The sequence below is a fragment of the Neomonachus schauinslandi genome, chromosome 11 (assembly GCF_002201575.2).
Source record: "Neomonachus schauinslandi chromosome 11, ASM220157v2, whole genome shotgun sequence".
Lineage (NCBI taxonomy): Eukaryota > Metazoa > Chordata > Mammalia > Carnivora > Phocidae > Neomonachus > Neomonachus schauinslandi.
Genome location: NC_058413.1, coordinates 81,453,918 through 81,470,505, shown reverse-complemented (window position 1 = coordinate 81,470,505; position 16,588 = coordinate 81,453,918). Strand labels below are relative to the sequence as shown.

At 37.8% G+C, this 16,588-nt stretch overlaps 1 protein-coding gene across 1 annotated transcript in view; it reads left to right on the top strand.

The window, feature by feature from the left end:
* GLB1L3 (galactosidase beta 1 like 3) overlaps nt 1–16,588 on the top strand; it is a 62,063-nt gene that overhangs the window by 31,721 nt on the left and 13,754 nt on the right. The window lies entirely within an intron of this gene.

Below are 16,588 nucleotides of genomic sequence, written 5' to 3'. Positions count from 1 at the left end.
TTCATTTTTGCCCTTGCCTCCCTTGCCTTTGGCGATGTTTCTAGGAAGAAGTTGCTGCGGCTGAGGTCAAAGAGGTTGCTGCCTGTGTTCTTCTTTAGGATTTTGATGGACTCCTGTCTCACATTGAGGTCCTTCAACCATTTGGAGTCTATTTTTGTGTGTGGTGTAAGGAAATGGTCCAGTTTCATTCTTCTGCATGTGGCTGTCCAATTTTCCCAGCACCATTTGTTGAAGAGACTGTTTTTTTTCCATTGGACATTCTTTCCTGCTTTGTCAAAGATTAGTTGACCATAGAGTTGAGGGTCCATTTCTGGGCTCTCTATTCTGTTCCATTGATCTATGTGCCTGTTTTTGTGCCAGTACCATGCTGTCTTAACGATGACAGCTTTGTAATAGAGCTGGAAGTCCGGAATTGTGATGCCGCCAGCTTTGCTTTTCTTTTTCAACATGCCTCTGGCTATGCGGGGTCTTTTCTGGTTCCATACAAATTTTAGGATTATTTGTTCCATTTCTTTGAAAAAAGTGGATGGTATTTTGATGGGGATTGCATTGAATGTGTAGATTGCTCTAGGTAGCATTGACATCTTCACAATATTTGTTCTTCCAATCCATGAGCATGGAACGTTTTTCCATTTCTTTGTGTCTTCCTCAATTTCTTTCATGAGTATTTTATAGTTTTCTGAGTACAGATCCTTTGTCTCTTTGGTTAGATTTATTCCTAGGTATCTTATGGTTTTGGGTGCAATTGTAAATGTGATCGACTCCTTAATTTCTCTTTCTTCTGTCTTGTTGTTGGTGTATAGGAATGCCACTGACTTCTGTGCATTGATTTTATATCCTGCCACTTGACTGAATTCCTGTATGAGTTCTAGCAGTTTTGGGGTGGAGTCTTTTGGGTTTTCCACATAAAGTATCATATCATCTGCAAAGAGTGAGAGTTTGACTTCTTCTTTGCTGATTCGGATGCCTTTTATTTCTTTTTGTTGTCTGATTGCTGTGGCTAGGGCTTCTAGTACTGTGTTGAATAGCAGTGGTGATAGTGGACATCCCTGCCATGTTCCTGACTTAGAGGGAAAGCTCTCAGTTTTTCCCCATTGAGAATGATATTCACTGTACGTTTTTCATAGATGGCTTTTATGATACTGAGGTATGTACCCTCTATGCCTATACTCTGAAGAGTTTTGATCAAGAAAGGATGCTGTACTAGGTCAAATGCTTTTTCTGCATCTATTGAGAGGATCATATGATTCTTGTTCTTTCTTTTGTTAATGTATTGTATCACATTGATTGATTTGCAGGTGTTGAACCAACCTTGCAGCCCAGGGATAAATCCCACTTGGTCGTGGTGAATAATCCTTTTAATGTACTGTTGGATCCTATTGGCTAGTATTTTGGTGAGAATTTTTGCATCCATGTTCATCAGGGATATTGGTCTGTAATTCTCCTTTTTGATGGGGTCTTTGGTTTTGGGATCAAGGTAATGCTGGCCTCATAAAATGAGTTTGGAAGTTTTCCTTCCATTTCTATTTTTTGGAACAGTTTCAGAAGAATAGGTATTAATTCTTCTAGAAATGTTTGGTAGAATTCCCCTGGGAAGCCATCTGGCCCTGGGCTTTTGTTTTTTGGGAGATTTTTGATGACTGCTTCAATTTCCTTAGTGGTTATAGGTCTGTTCAGGTTTTCTATTTCATCCTGGTTCAGTTTTGGTAGTTGGTACATCTCTAGGAATGCATCCATTTCTTCCAGGTTATTTAATTTGCTGGCATAGAGTTGCTCATAATATGTTCTTAGAATTGTTTGTATTTCTTTGGTGTTGGTTGTGATCTCTCCTCTTTCATTCATGATTTTGTTGATTTGGGTCATTTCTCTTCTCTTTTTGATAAGTCTGGCCAGGGGTTTATCAATCTTGTTAATTCTTTCAAAGAACCAGCTCCTAGTTTCGTTGATCTGTTCTACTGTTCTTTTAGTTTCTATTTCATTGATTTCTGCTCTGATCTTTATTATTTCTCTTCTCCTGCTGGGTTTAGGCTTTATTTGCTGTTCTTTCTCCAGCTCCTTTAGGTGTAGGGTTAGGTTGTGTACTTGAGACCTTTCTTGCTTCTTGAGAAAGGCTTGTATTGCTATATACTTTCCTCTTAGGACTGCCTTTGCTGCATCCCAAAGATTTTGAATAGTTTTGTTTTCATTTTCATTGGTTTCCATGTATTTTTTTAATTCTTCTTTAATTTCCTGGTTGACCCATTCGTTCTTCAGTAGGATGCTCTTTAGCCTCCATGTATTTGAGTTCTTTCTGACTTTTGTCTTGTGATTGAGCTCTAGTTTCAAAGCATTGTGGTCTGAAAATAGGCAGGGAATGATTCCAATCTTTTGGTACCGGTTGAGACCTGATTTATGACCTAGGATGTGATCTATTCTGGAGAATGTTCCATGGGCACAAGAGAAGAATGTGTATTCTGTTGCTTTGGGGTGGAATGTTCTGAATATGTCTGTAAAGTCCATGTGGTCCAGTGTGTCATTTAAAGTCTTTATTTCCTTGTTGATCTTTTGCTTAGACGATCTGTCCATTTCAGTGAGGGGGGTGTTAAAGTCCCCCACTATTATTGTCTTGTTGTCGATGTGTTTCTTTGCTTTTGTTATTAATTGGCTTATATAATTGGCTGCTCCCATGTTAGGGGCATAGATATTTACAATTGTTAGATCTTCTTGTTGGATAGATCCTTTAAGTAGGATATAGTGTCCTTCCTCATCTCTTATTACAGTCTTTGGTTTAAAATCTAATTTGTCTGATATAAGGATTGCCACCCCAGCTTTCTTTTGGTGTCCATTAGCATGGTCAATGGTTTTCCACCCCCTCATTTTCAATCTGGGGCTGTCTTTGGGTCGAAAATGAGTCTCTTGTAGACAGCATATCGATGGGTCTTGTTTTTTAATCCAGTCTGATAGCCTGTGTCTTTTGATTGGGGCATTGAGCCCATTTACATTCAGGGTAACTATTGAAAGATATGAATTTAGTGCCATTGTATTGCCTGTAAGGTGACTGTTACCGTATATTGTCTGTATTCCTTCCTGTCTATGTTGCTTAGGCTCTCTCTTTGCTTAGAGGACCCCTTTCAAGATTTCCTGTAGGGCTGGTTTTGTGTTTGCAAATTCCTTTAGTTTCTGTTTGTCCTGGAAGCTTTTTATCTCTCCTTCAATTTTTAATGACAGCCTAGCTGGATAGAGTATTCTTGGCTGCATATTTTTCTCATTCAGTGCTCTGAATATATCCTGCCAGTCCTTTCTGGCCTGCCAGGTCTCTGTGGATAGGTCTGTTGCCAATCTAATGTTTCTACCATTGTAGGTTACATATCTCTTCTCCCGAGCTGCTTTCAGGATTTTCTCTTTGTCTATGAGACTCGTAAGTTTTACTATTAGATGTCGGGGCGTTGACCTATTTTTATTGATTTTGAGAGGGGTTCTCTGTGCTTCCTGGATTTTCATGCCTGTTTCCTTCCCCAAATTAGGGAAGTTCTCTGCTATAATTTGCTCCATTATACCTTCTGTCCCTCTCTCTCTTTCTTCTGCTTCTGGGATCCCAATTATTCTAATGTTGTTTTGTCTTATGGTATCGCTTATCTCTCGAATTCTGCCCTCGTGATCCAGTAGTTGTTTATCTCTCTTTTTCTCAGCTTCTTTATTTTCCATCATTTCATCTTCTATATTACTGATTCTCTCTTCTGCCTCATTTATTCTAGCAGTTAGCACCCCCATTTTTGATTGCACCTCATTAATAGCCTTTTTGATTTCTACTTGGTTGGATTTTAGTTCTTTTACTTCTCCAGAAAGGGTTTCTCTAATAACTTCCATATTTTTTTCAAGCCCAGCTAGTATCTTTATAGTGATGATTCTGAACTCTAGATCTGACATCGTACTAATGTCCGTATTGAGTAGGTCCCTGGCAGTCGGTACTACCTCTTGTTCTTTTTGTTGAGGTGATTTTTTCCGTCTTGTCATTTTGTGCAGAGGAGAATAGATTAATGAGAGAACAAAATGCTAGCAGAGTAACAACGTCCCCAGAAAATATACTCTAAACAAATCAGAAAAAACCTGAAGCAGTGGGAAAAGAAAGGGAAAGAGAGAAAAAAGAAAAAGAAAAAAAAGAAAAAGATAAAGATAAAAACAAAAACAAACAAAAGAAAACAACAACAACAAAAAAACCAGAATGTGATCAAATATGATCAGGCTGGTATATAGATCAGTGCCACACACTAGATTTGGGGTGTATTTTGGTCTTTTAGAAGAAAGTGCCTCCCAAAATTTTAAAGAAAGAAAAACTTATATATGTACAAAAATAAGGGTTGATATGATGAAGGGATGGAATATGACTGTAAAGATGGAAAGTATAAAAAACTTTATAAAAGGAATTGATAAGAAGTTGTTTGAAAAAAGAAAGAAGAGGATTTAAAAAAAGAAAAAAAAGGGAGAGGATGTGATCAGGCAGGGGAATAGAAAACACCATATACTAGAGATTTAGGGTACATTTTGATCTGTTAGAAGAAACTATCTCAAAATTTTAAAGAGAGAACAACTTCTATATATAAGCCAAAAATACGGGTAACTACTATGAAGGGATAGAATATGACTCTAAAAATGAAAAATAAAAATGCTTTTTTTTTAAAAAAAAGGGATTGATAAGATGTTGGTTGAAAAAGGGAAAAAGAAAAATTCAAAAAGAAAAAAAGACAGTTAAAAAAAAATTAACTTTGAAAGACTACAGAATCATGGTAAAAAAGCCATGAATTCTATGTGCAGTATTCCCTTAGCGCTGGAGTTCTGCCGTTCTCATTGATCAGTAAACTTGATCTTGGCTGGCTGTTCTTGCTGATCTTCTGGGGAGGGGCCTGTTGCCATGGTTTCCAAATGTCTTTGCCGGAGGCAGAATTGCCCCGCCCTTGCCCCCTCCGGGCTAAGTAATCTGCTCAGGTTTGCTCTCCGGGACTTTTGTTCCCTGCGAGCTTTCCGTACAGCTTTGGAGGCGGAGAGTGAAAATGGCGGCCTCCCAATCTCTGCCGCGGAGGAGCCGAGAACTCGGGGCCCCGCTCCTCAGTGAGCCCCCAGAGAAAAGCCGTCAGTCACTCCCGTCTCCCCGGTCTCCAGCCGCACTCCGTGCTCACCCGGCCTGTGACCGCGCGTTTCCATCTCCAGCACCCGACCCCGGTTGGAGTCTCCAAACCCAGCAGATCCCTGTGGCGCACTCCCGTGCAGCTCCTCCCAGGGGAGGAAGGTGAGTCTCCCCGGATCTGCCGCTTGTTGGGTCCCTGCTGGAGGAGCAGTGGCCCGACTCTGCCGCAGATCACGGTTTATGGCAATCCCGAGCTGAGAGCCCGCGCCTGGGCTCCGCCTCTGCAGCCGGCTTCCCTGCTCTGATACCTGGGAGCTCTGCCACACTCAGGCACCCCCGGTCTTTCTGTGACCCCGAGGGTTGAGACCACACTGTCCCGGAGGGTTCCACCCCCCGCTTAGCCACCAGAGTGACGTCCCACAGCGGCGCAGACTTTTAAAAGTTCCGATTTTGTGCTCCGCGGCTCTATCACTTGCCAGAAGCGGCCGCCGGAGGCCCCTCCCCCGCCGTCTATCCTCCCGAATATCGCCTCGGATTCACTTCTCCGCATGTCCTACCTTCCAGAAAGTGGTCGCTTTTCTGATGAGAGAGTTGTTGCTCTTCTTTTCTTCGATCTCCTGTTGAATTTGTAGGTGTTCAGAATGGTTTGATCCCTATCCAGCTGAATTCCTGAGACCAGAGGAAATCCAGGTCTCCTACTCCTCCGCCATCTTGCTCCGCCCCCCCATGTAAAATCTGTTTGTAGAAATTTAAGTATTTCATCTTGGTTGTCCAATTTTTTAGCATATTCATTGCATGTTCATGGCAGTCTCTTATTTTCCTTATATTAATGTGGTATCAATTGTAACATGTCTTCTTTCATTTCTGATTTTATTTATGTGAATCCTCTATCTTTTTCTTGGTAAGTTTAGCCAACCGTTTGTTTATTTTGTTTATCTTTTCAAAAAACCAGCTCTTGGTTTCATTGATGTTTTCTACTGCGTTTTTAGTCCCTCATTTTTTTCTACTCTGATCTTTATTATTTCCTTTCTTCTATAAACTTTGGGCTTAATTTGTTCTTTTTTTAGTTCCTTGAGATATCAAGGTAGGTTGTTTATTTGAGATCTTTCTTGCTTTTTAATGTAGGCATTTATCACACAAACTTACCTTTTAGAACAGCTTTTGCTGCATCCTTTAGGTTTGGGTATGTAGTTCTATTTTCATTTGCCTCAACATTTCTTGATTTCTCTTTTGATTTCTTTTTTGACCTATTGATTGTTCAGTAGCATGTTTAATCTTTTATATACTTCTGAATTTTCCAGTTTTCTTCTTGTAAATTATTTCTAGTTTTATACTATTAAGGTTGGAAAAGAGCTTGATATGATTTCAATCTTCTTATATTTATTAAGAACTTATTAAATAAATATTTAAAATGTTATATCCTCTTGTTGGATTGACCTCTTTATATTGCTCCCCTATATAATGACCTTCTTTGTCTCTTATTACAGTGTTTGTCTTAAAGTCTATTTTGTGTGATATGAGTATAGCTATCCCAGTTTTCTTTTGGTTTCCATTTACATGGAATATCTTTTCCATCTCTTACTTTCAATCTATGTATGTCCTTACATGTGCAGTAAGTCTTTTGTAGGCAGCTTATAGATGGGTCTTATTTTTTTTTTACCCCTTCCACTATTCTGTGTCTTTTGATTGGACAATTTAGTTCACTTACTTTTATTTATTTTATTTATTTAATTTTGTTTTAATTTATTTATTTGAGAGAGAGAGAGAGAAAGGGAGGGAAAGAGAGAGCACAAGCAGGGGGAGCGGCAGGCAGAGAGAGAAGCAGGCTCCCCACTGAGCAAGGAGCCTGATGCGGGACTTGATCCCAGGACCCTGGTATCATGACCTAAGCCAAAGGCAGATGCTTAACTGACTGAGCCACCCAGGCATCCCTATTTTATTTTATTTTTTTAAAGATTTTATGTATTTATTTGAGAGATTGAGAGAGAGCAAGAGCAGGGGGGAGAGGAGAGGGAGAGGGAGAAGCAGACTTCCCACTGAGCAGGGACCCTGATGGGGCACTCCGTCCCAGGACCCTGGTTATCATGACCTGAGCTGAAGGCACATGCTTAACCGACTGAGCCACCCAGGTGCTCTTCCATTTACTTTTAAAGTAATTATTGATAGTTATGCACTTATTGCTATTTTGTTCATTGTTTTCTGACTGTTTTATAATTCCTTTGTTTCTTTCTTCTTTTCTTGCTCCCTTCTTTTGTGATTTGATGATTTTCTCTAAAGGTATGCTCAGATTCCCTTCCTTTTATCCTTCATATATCTGCCATACGTTTTGCTTTTTGATTACCATGAGGCGTGCATAGAACAACTTAAATTTATAACAGTCTATTTTATGTTGATAACAACTTAGTTCAAACACATTCTAAAATTACATTTTTACTACCCTCCCCCATGTTTTGTGTTTTTGATGTCAGAATTTATTCCTTTTTATCTTGTGTAGCATTACTTTTTATATTAAGGCAAGTTTCAACTGTTGTTGATATTGCCATACCCGATTTCTTTGTTTAATATATAAATAGTATATCATTTTTGTGTCATCATTTTACTTTTAATTTTACTGTAACTTTTAAAAATTTAATTTATTTAAATTTAATTAGCTAGCATGTAGTACATCATTAGTTTCAGATGTAGTGTTCAATAATTCATCAGTTGCATATAAATATAACACCCAGTGCTTATCATATCACGTGCCCTCCTGGATGACCATCACCCAATTCCCCCATACCCCCACCCACCATCCCTCTAGCAACCCTCAATTTTTTTCCTATAGTTAAGAGTCTCCCATGTTTTTTCTCCCTCTCTGATGACTTCCCATTCAGTTTTCCCTCCCTTTCCCTATGATCCTCCCTGCTGTTTCTTATATTCTACATATGAGTGAAACCATATGATAATTGTCTTTCTCTGACTGACTTATTTCACTTAATATAATACCCTCCAGTTCCATCCATGTTGATGTAAATTTTAAGTATTCATCCCTTCTGATGGCTCAGTAATATTCCATTGTATATATATATAAACCACATCTTCTTTATCCATTCATCTGTCGATGGACAATATTTATCATATTTTGCTATTTATTTCTTATATCCCAGATATTCTATTTAGGATTATTTTTCTTCAGATTGAAGTATATCCTTTAGAAATTTCTTTAGGAGCACCTGGGTGGCTCAGTTGGTTAAGCATCTCACTTTGGCTCAGGTCATGATCTCAGGGTCCTGGGATCAAGTCCTGCATTGGGTCCCCACTCAGTGGGAAGTCTGCTTCTCCCTCTCCCTCTGCCTCTCCCTGGCTCGTGCTCTTTCTCTCTCTCAAATAAATAAATAAAATCTTTTAAAAAAAGGGAAATTTCCTTTGTGATATCTGCCTATGGCATAGTCTATTTTTTTCAATTTCTTTTTTTTTATTAGCATATAATGTATTATTTGTTTCAGGGGTATAGGTCTGTGATTCATCAGTCTTACACAATTTACAGAGCTTCACCATAGCACATACCCTCCCCAATGTCCATCACCCAGACACCCCATCCCTCCTAACCCCCTCCACTCCAGCAACCCTCAGTTTGTTTCCTGAGATTAAGAGTTTCTTATGGTTTTTCTCCTTCTCTGGTTTTGTCTTGTTTCATTTTTCCCTCCCTTCCCCTATGATCCTCTGCCTTGTTTCTCAAATTCCACATATCAGTGAGATCATATGATAATTGTCTTTCTATGATTGACTTATTTCACTTAGCATAATACCCTCTAGTTCCATCCACATCGTTGCAAATGGCAAGATTTCATTTTTTCTGATGGCTGCATAATATTCCATTGTATACATATACCACATCTTTATCTATTCATCTGTTGATGGACATCTAGGTTCTTTTCATAGTTTGCCTATTGTGAACATTGCTGCTATAAACATCGGGGTGCACGTGCCCCTTCAGATCACTACATTTATATCTTTGTGGTAAATGCCCAGCAGTGCAATTGCTGGGTCATAGGGTAGCTCTATTTTCAACTTTCTGAGGAACCTCCATACTGTTTTCCAGAATGGCTGCACTAGTTTGCATTCCCACCAACAGTGTAGGAGGCTCATCCTTGCCAACATCTGTCATTTCCTGACTTGTTAATTTTAGCCATTCTGACTGGTGTGAGGTGGTATGTCATTGAGGTTTTGATTTGGATTTCCCTGATGCCAAGTGATGTTGAACACTTTTTCATGTGTCTGTTGGCCATTTGGATGTCTTCTTTGGAAAAATGTCTGTTCATGTCTTCTGCCCATTTCTTGATTGGATTATTTGTTCTTTGTGGGTTGAGTTACATAAGTTCTTTATAGATTTTGGATACTAGCCCTTTATCTGATATGTCATTTGCAAATATCTTCTCCCATTCTGTCGGTTGTCTTTTGGTTTTGTTGACTGTTTGCTTTGCTGTGCAAAAGCTTTTTATCTTGATGAAGTCCCAAGAATTCATTTTTGCCCTTGCTTCCCTTGCCTTTCACAATGTTTCTAGGAAAAAATTGCTGCGGCTGAGGTCGAAGAAGTTGCTGCCTATGCTCTCCTCTAGGATTTTGATGAATTCCTGTCTCACATTTAGGTCTTTTATCCATTTTGAGTCTATTTTTGTGTGTGGTATAAGGAAATGGTCTATTTTTTTTGTAATACCTCAGTCTCTCTCTTTTTTAAAAAAATATTTTTATTTATTTATTTGACAGAGAGAGAGACCGCAAGAGAGGGAACACAAGCAGGGGGAGTGGGAGAGGGAGAAGCAGGCTTCCCGCTGAACAGGGAGCCTGACATGGGGCTTGATCCCAGGACCCTGGGACCATGACCTGAGCTGAAGGCAGATGCTTAATGACTGAGCCAAGCCACCCAGGCGCCCCAATACCTCAGTCTTTCATTGGCTCTGGAATTCTCACTTGGTAGTTGCTTTCTTTCAGCACATAATCTGTTGAATTTATTGTTGCATTTAAAAAGTCCCTGTCAGGCTAACTCCTCTGAAGGTAATTTTTACTCTGTTGTCTTCTATAAAGAATTTTGTCTTTTGGGCACCTGGGTGGCTCAGTTGGTTGAGCCTCCAACTCTTGATTTTGGGTCAGGTCATAATCTCAGGGTTCTGGGATCAAGCCCCATGAGGTTGGGCTCTGTGTTCAGCAGGGAATCTGCTTGCCGATTTCTCTCCCTCGCCCTTGGCCCCTCCCCCCATTTGCACATGCATGCTCTTTCTCTCTAAAATAAATAAATAAATGTTAAAAAGAATTCTGTCCTTGTCTTTGGTGTTTTTTCACTTAGACCGTAACTTAAGTGTGAATGTATTTATTTATTATTTTTTCCAGTTTGTTGAAATTTTTGGACGTGTGTATTCTCAGATAGTATCTCTTCAAATATTGCTCCTGCCCTATTGTCTCACTCCTTTCATTCTGAAATTCCAACTACAGTTATGGTAGACCTCATGTGTGCTTTATATCTGTTTTAGTTTGTGTATTTTTTCTTCTTATGTTTCCTTTTGGATACTTTCTTCTGATCTATCACATTCTAATGTGTACTAATTCTCTTTTGAGCTATATTTAAGATCATCTGTTTTATCCAACATCTTTTTTTGTCCTGAATGAAAAGGTGGGTTCAAGTAATATAGATCATCATTACTGAGATTGAAAGTTTTCTATTATATCTTTTAGTATGTTTCTTGATTTGCTATTTGGTTTATTCTGTTCAGGGACACAAGTTTTGTATAGTGCAAAATTTTTCATCTGTCTTACACGTGTCCTTTGTCCATTTTTCTCTAATCCTTTCTACTTAAGTTCATTTCTATTTAATTTTGTTTACTTTTCACTACTTTTTTGTCCCTCACGGTGTTTATTTACCTTTTAGCTTCTTCCAATTTTGACTTAATATTTTCTATTTTATCTCCTTTTTTGTTTTGTTTTGTTTTGTTTTACTCTACCAGGTTATATTTTAGCTCCTTATGTTTTCTTATCGTGTCCTTTTTGAGTACTTTTAGTTTCGTCCAATGCCTCAATTTATAGAGGTAATTGTTTCATTGAGATTTTTAACTTCACACCAATATTTTTGGGCCACAATTTTGACTTGTTCCATTGCAAGTTTTTGGTGTTTCTCCTCTCTAATTTTGTTTTTTCATTTCTCTCTCTTTTTTTTTTAATGGTAAATTTAAAAAGTAGATTCTGTTCTTATTCCTTTTTTTATTAATACTCTTCTTTGATTAGATGAGTTCTTATTGGCTCAAGTACTTAAGAGAAGTTCCTGTAAGTGTTTGAGTACAGGACTGCATTTCAGGGTAACAATATATCTTAATGGCACATTGTTGTATTCAGGGATGAATTCTTTTCTTTACCTACCTCCTTTTTCCCATTCCTGGCTCTCCCAGGGAGGCAGTTGAAACGGTAAGACTGACGTCAGATACCTCACAAGCAGACTTCTTTCTACTAAATTTTTTATCTGTGATTCTACAATAGTTATTTTCTTTCAAGCTTCTGATACATTGTATTATGCAAATGTATCCTTTTACCAGCTTGTGAACCTCATTCTGTAATTACAAATAAGACATTGTTGATATACTATAGGGTATGCTTTCTACTTGGAAGAAATTTGTGCTGGTACTCTTTCCTAAAATCTTCAACAAAAAGCATTTTCTTTCTACATTTGTCCAACACTTGATAGAACTTCAGGGCTTTGGCACTCTTTCATTTTAACTTATGTTTTGAAGTTTCAGATATCAGTTAGATTCATGGAAGATGTCTGTGTTTCCATTTCTCATTCTTCATTATGATCTTGAGGATTTCCAAGAGAATGTCAAGTGCACCAATGGCACAGTGCTACTTAATACCAGAAATCAGTCTTCCCTCTTTAATACAAATGGTATTTATTTAATAAAAGTTTCCAATGAAAAATAATAACTACCAAAAAAGAAGAAAATGGAAGCCAGGGAATGTACACTTAATTCAGGAAAAAATATATCAAAAACGCTTATTAATATGCATAAAGATATGAATAAAATTTTTTATGCATGAGATAAAAGTAAGATATTAAGAAAAATGGGTACTCAGAGAACCAAAAGAAATCTTTGACATTAAAATCTAATATTTACATTAAAAGTTAAATATGAGTTAGAGGTAAAGTTGAGGAAATTTCCTAGAAACATGGCAAGTCAACAGGATATAAAATATGAGACAACATAAATGTCTCATAAGATCAATTCAGAAGGCCCAACACCTTACTAATAGTTATGAAAAGAGGACAAAGAACACAGAGAAAAGGAAATTACAAAAAACTAACATAAGAAAACTTCCTTTAACTGAAGGATATGTATCTCTAAATTGAAAATGCCCCTCAAATGGTCAACACAATAAATGATTTAAAAAGGGCAGAGGCACCTGGGTAGCTCAGTTGTTAAGTGTCTGACTTTGGCTCAGGTCATGATCCCAGGGTCCTGGGATTGAGTCCCACATCGGGGGGAGCCTGCTAAGTGGGGAGCCTGCTTCTCCCTCTCCCACTCCCCCTGCTCGTGTTCCCTCTCTCGTTATATCTCTCTCTGTCAAATAAATAAATAAAATCTTAAAAAAAAAAAAGACTCACATTGTAAAACTAATGTGGAATGAGGAAAACCATAGGCTTACTATATACCAAGCAATGAGAATCAGGATTTTAAAGAATTGACATTGGCTGATATAAAGCAATGAAATATATGTTTAAAATTCTGAGGATAAATGAATTTCAACTTAGAATTTTATACTCAGTCTAAATATGAAGAAACTATATTGCAGAATAAAAATTTTTAAGGGCTTAGGTTACTTATTTTCTATTCACCCTTTTTATGGAAATGTTTGGAGGATGCAGAAATAAGGGATTAATTAAGATAGAAGAACACATAGGATCTAGAAAACATAGTACTCAACTCCAGGGATCAGCTAAGAATAGGCCTTAGAGGACAGGTCTTCAGCCTTACAGTATGACCATTTTTGATCATGGCAGGATGCTGGAGGACTCCAGGAGTAAAACTGAGAATGCACAATATGAATGCCTGACATATTCCCCAAGAGAAGCCCACCATAATTTTCTATTGTAATATACATGGGACAGTAATTGCCCCTCCTGCTGTGGAGATGTCAACTTTTTAAAAAAGAACCTGCATTTTTCAGTAGCATTGAAAATGTTAGGCTAGAAGTGGAATGCAGGTATCAGACTGAAAGCCTATGGCCTCTGACACCAATAATACGAATTTTAAAAGAGATGCCTATGTTTTTAGGCAAGAGTTAGTTCAGAAGTTTTGAGCAATGGAATTGCTTTGATATGTTCTCCTCTGGTTTTAGGTAATATTCCAGATGCAATATGGTGTAATGGTTAAGAGTGTGGAGTCTGGAGGGATGCCTGGGTGGCTCTGTTGGTTAAGCGGCTGCCTTCGGCTCGGGTCATGATCCCAGGGTCCTGGGATCGAGTCCCGCATCTAGGTCCTTGCTCAGCAGGGAGCCTGCTTCTCCCTCTGCCTGCAGCTCCCCCTGCTTGTACTCTTGCTCACTCTCTCTTACCCTTGCTCTCTCTCTCTCTAGCAACTAAATAAATAAAATCTTAAAAAAAAAAAAAGAGTGTGAAGTCTGGAGCTAGCCTGGCTGAGTTCAAATCCCAGTTCTAGCACTTCCTAGCTGAATGGACTTGGATGGGTTATCTGACCTCATTTTCTTCATTTGTAGAATAAAGACTCGTAATATCTATCTTACAGTTTGTTACACAGAACAAAGTAAGTGAAAAACTTCAAACAGTACTCAGCACATAGTAAAAGTTTGATAATCATTAGTCATTTTAATATGATAATAATTGCTTTATATAAATAAAAGGTACAATCCATAAAGACATAATAACATTTATGAATTGTTATATATAAAATTGTTTATTAACAAATACAAAGTAAGAATTGTTAGAAATAAAAATAAATAAATAAAAATAATTACAATGGATCAACACAGATGAGGTAGAATAAAATTTAAATAAAGATATGGAGAAAATGAATGAAATACTTAATAGGTAGTATAACTTAGTAGCTGATAGTTTGGCTTAGACCTGGATTTGAGTTGTAGCTCTGCCCTTACCAGAAATGGGACCTCTGAGCCTCAGGTTTTTCTTTTTTCAAATTTTTATTTAAATTCTAGTTAGTTAACATATAATGTAATATTGGTTTCAGGAGTAGAATTTAATGATTCATCACTTACATATAATACCCAATGCGCATCATAACAGGTGCCCTCCTTAATACCCATCACCTGTTTAGCCCATCCCCTACCCACCTTCCTTCCATCAACCCTCAGTTTGTTCTCTAACATTAAGAGTCTCTTATGATTTGCTTCCCTCTCTCTCTCTTTTCCCCCCTCCCATATGTTCATCTGTTTTGTTTCTTAAATTCCATATATGACTGAAATCATATGGTTTTTGTCTTTCTCTGACTTACTTATTTCGCTTAGCATAATACACTCTAGCTCCATCCACATTGTTGCAAATGGCAAGATTTCATTCTTTTCGATGGCTGAGTAGTATTCCATTGTATATATATACCACACTTTCTTTATCCATTCATCAGTTGATGGACATTTGGGCTCTTTCCATAATTTGGCTATTGTTGATCATTCTGCTAGGAATATCAGGGTGCATGTACCTCTTCGAATCTGTATTTTTTATCCTTTGGGTAAATACCTAGTAAAGCAATTGCTGGATCATAGGGTAATTCTATTTTTAACTTTTTGTGGAACCTCCTCCATACTGTTTTCCAGAGTGGCTGCACCAGTTTGCATTCCCACCAATAGTGTAAGAGGGTTCCCCTTTCTCCACATCCTCACCAACATTTGTTGTTTCCTGACTTGTTAATTTTAGCCATTCTGACAGGTGTGAGGTGATATCTCATTGTGCTTTTGATTTGTATTTCCCTGATGACAAGTGATGTGGGGCATTTTTTCATGTGTCTATTGGCCATCTGGATGTCTTCTTTGGCAAAATGCCTGTTCATGTCTGCTGCCCATTTCTTAACTGGATTATTTGTTTTTTGGGTGTTGAGTTTGATAAGTTCTTTATAGATTCTGGATACTAACCCTTTATCAGATATTTGAAAATATCTTCTCCCATCCCATAGGCTGCCTTTTAGTTTTGTTGGTTGTTTCCTTTTCTATGCAGAAGCTTTTTATCTTGATGAAGTCCCAATAGTTCATTTTTGCTTTTGTTTCCCTTGCCTCTGGCAACATGTCAGAAGTTGCTACAGCCAAGGTCAAAGAGGTTGCTGCCTGTGTTCTCTAGGATTTTGATGAATTCCTGTCTCACATTTAGGTCTTTCATCTATTTTGAATTTATTTTTTTATATGGTGTAAGACAGTGGTCCACTTTCATTCTTCTGCATGTTGCTGTCCAGTTTTCCCAACACCATCTGTTGAAGGGACTGTCTTTTTTCCATTGGATATCCTTTCCTACTTTGTTGAAGATTAGTTGACCATACAGTTGTGGGTCCATTTCTGGGTTTTCGCTTCTGTTCCCTTGATCTATGTGTCTGTTTTTATGCCAGCACCATACTGTCTTGATGACTACAGCTTTGTAATATAACTTGAAGTCTGGAATGGTGATGTCTCCTGCTTTACTTTTCTTTTTCAGGATTGCTTTGGCTATTCAGGGTCATTTGTTGTTCTATAAAATCTTAGGATTGTTTGTTCTAGCTCTGTGAAAATTGCTGATGGTATTTTGATAGGGATTGCATTGAATATATAGATTGTTTTGGGTAGTATAGATATTTTAACAATGTTTGTTCTTCCACTCCATGAGCATGGAATGTTTTTCCATTTCTTTGTGTCTTTTTCATTTTCTTTCATATGTGTTCTGTAGTTTTTAGAGTACAGATCTTTTACCTCTTTGGTTAGGTTTATTCCTAGTTATCTTGTTGTTTTTGGTGCAATTATAAATGGGATTGGTTCTTTATATTTCTTTCTGCTGCTTCATTATTAGCAAATAGAAATGCAACAGATTTCTGTATGTTGATTACACCTTGTGATTTTGCTGAATTCATGTATTAGTTCTAACAACTTTTTGGTGGAATCTTTTGGGTTTTCTAGGTAGATATCATGTCATCTGCAAATAGTGAAAGTTTGACTTCTTCCTTGCCGATTTGGATGCCTTTTATTTCTTTTTGTTGTCTGATTGCTGAGGCTAGGACTTCCAGTACTATGTTAAATAGTAATAGTGAGAGTGGACATCCCTGTCTTATTCCTGATCATAGAGGAAAAGCTCTCAGTTTTTGAGGATGATATTAGCTGTGGGCCTTTGGTATACGTGAACCTCAGTATCTGTGTCAAGAATTATAGTCAGGTCCTTGTTTATCCAGAACCAGCCTCACATATGACAAGGTTGGAATCATAGATGGTGATATCCAGGTACAGCAGTGAGGCACATAAAGTATAAGGAGTATGGACAGC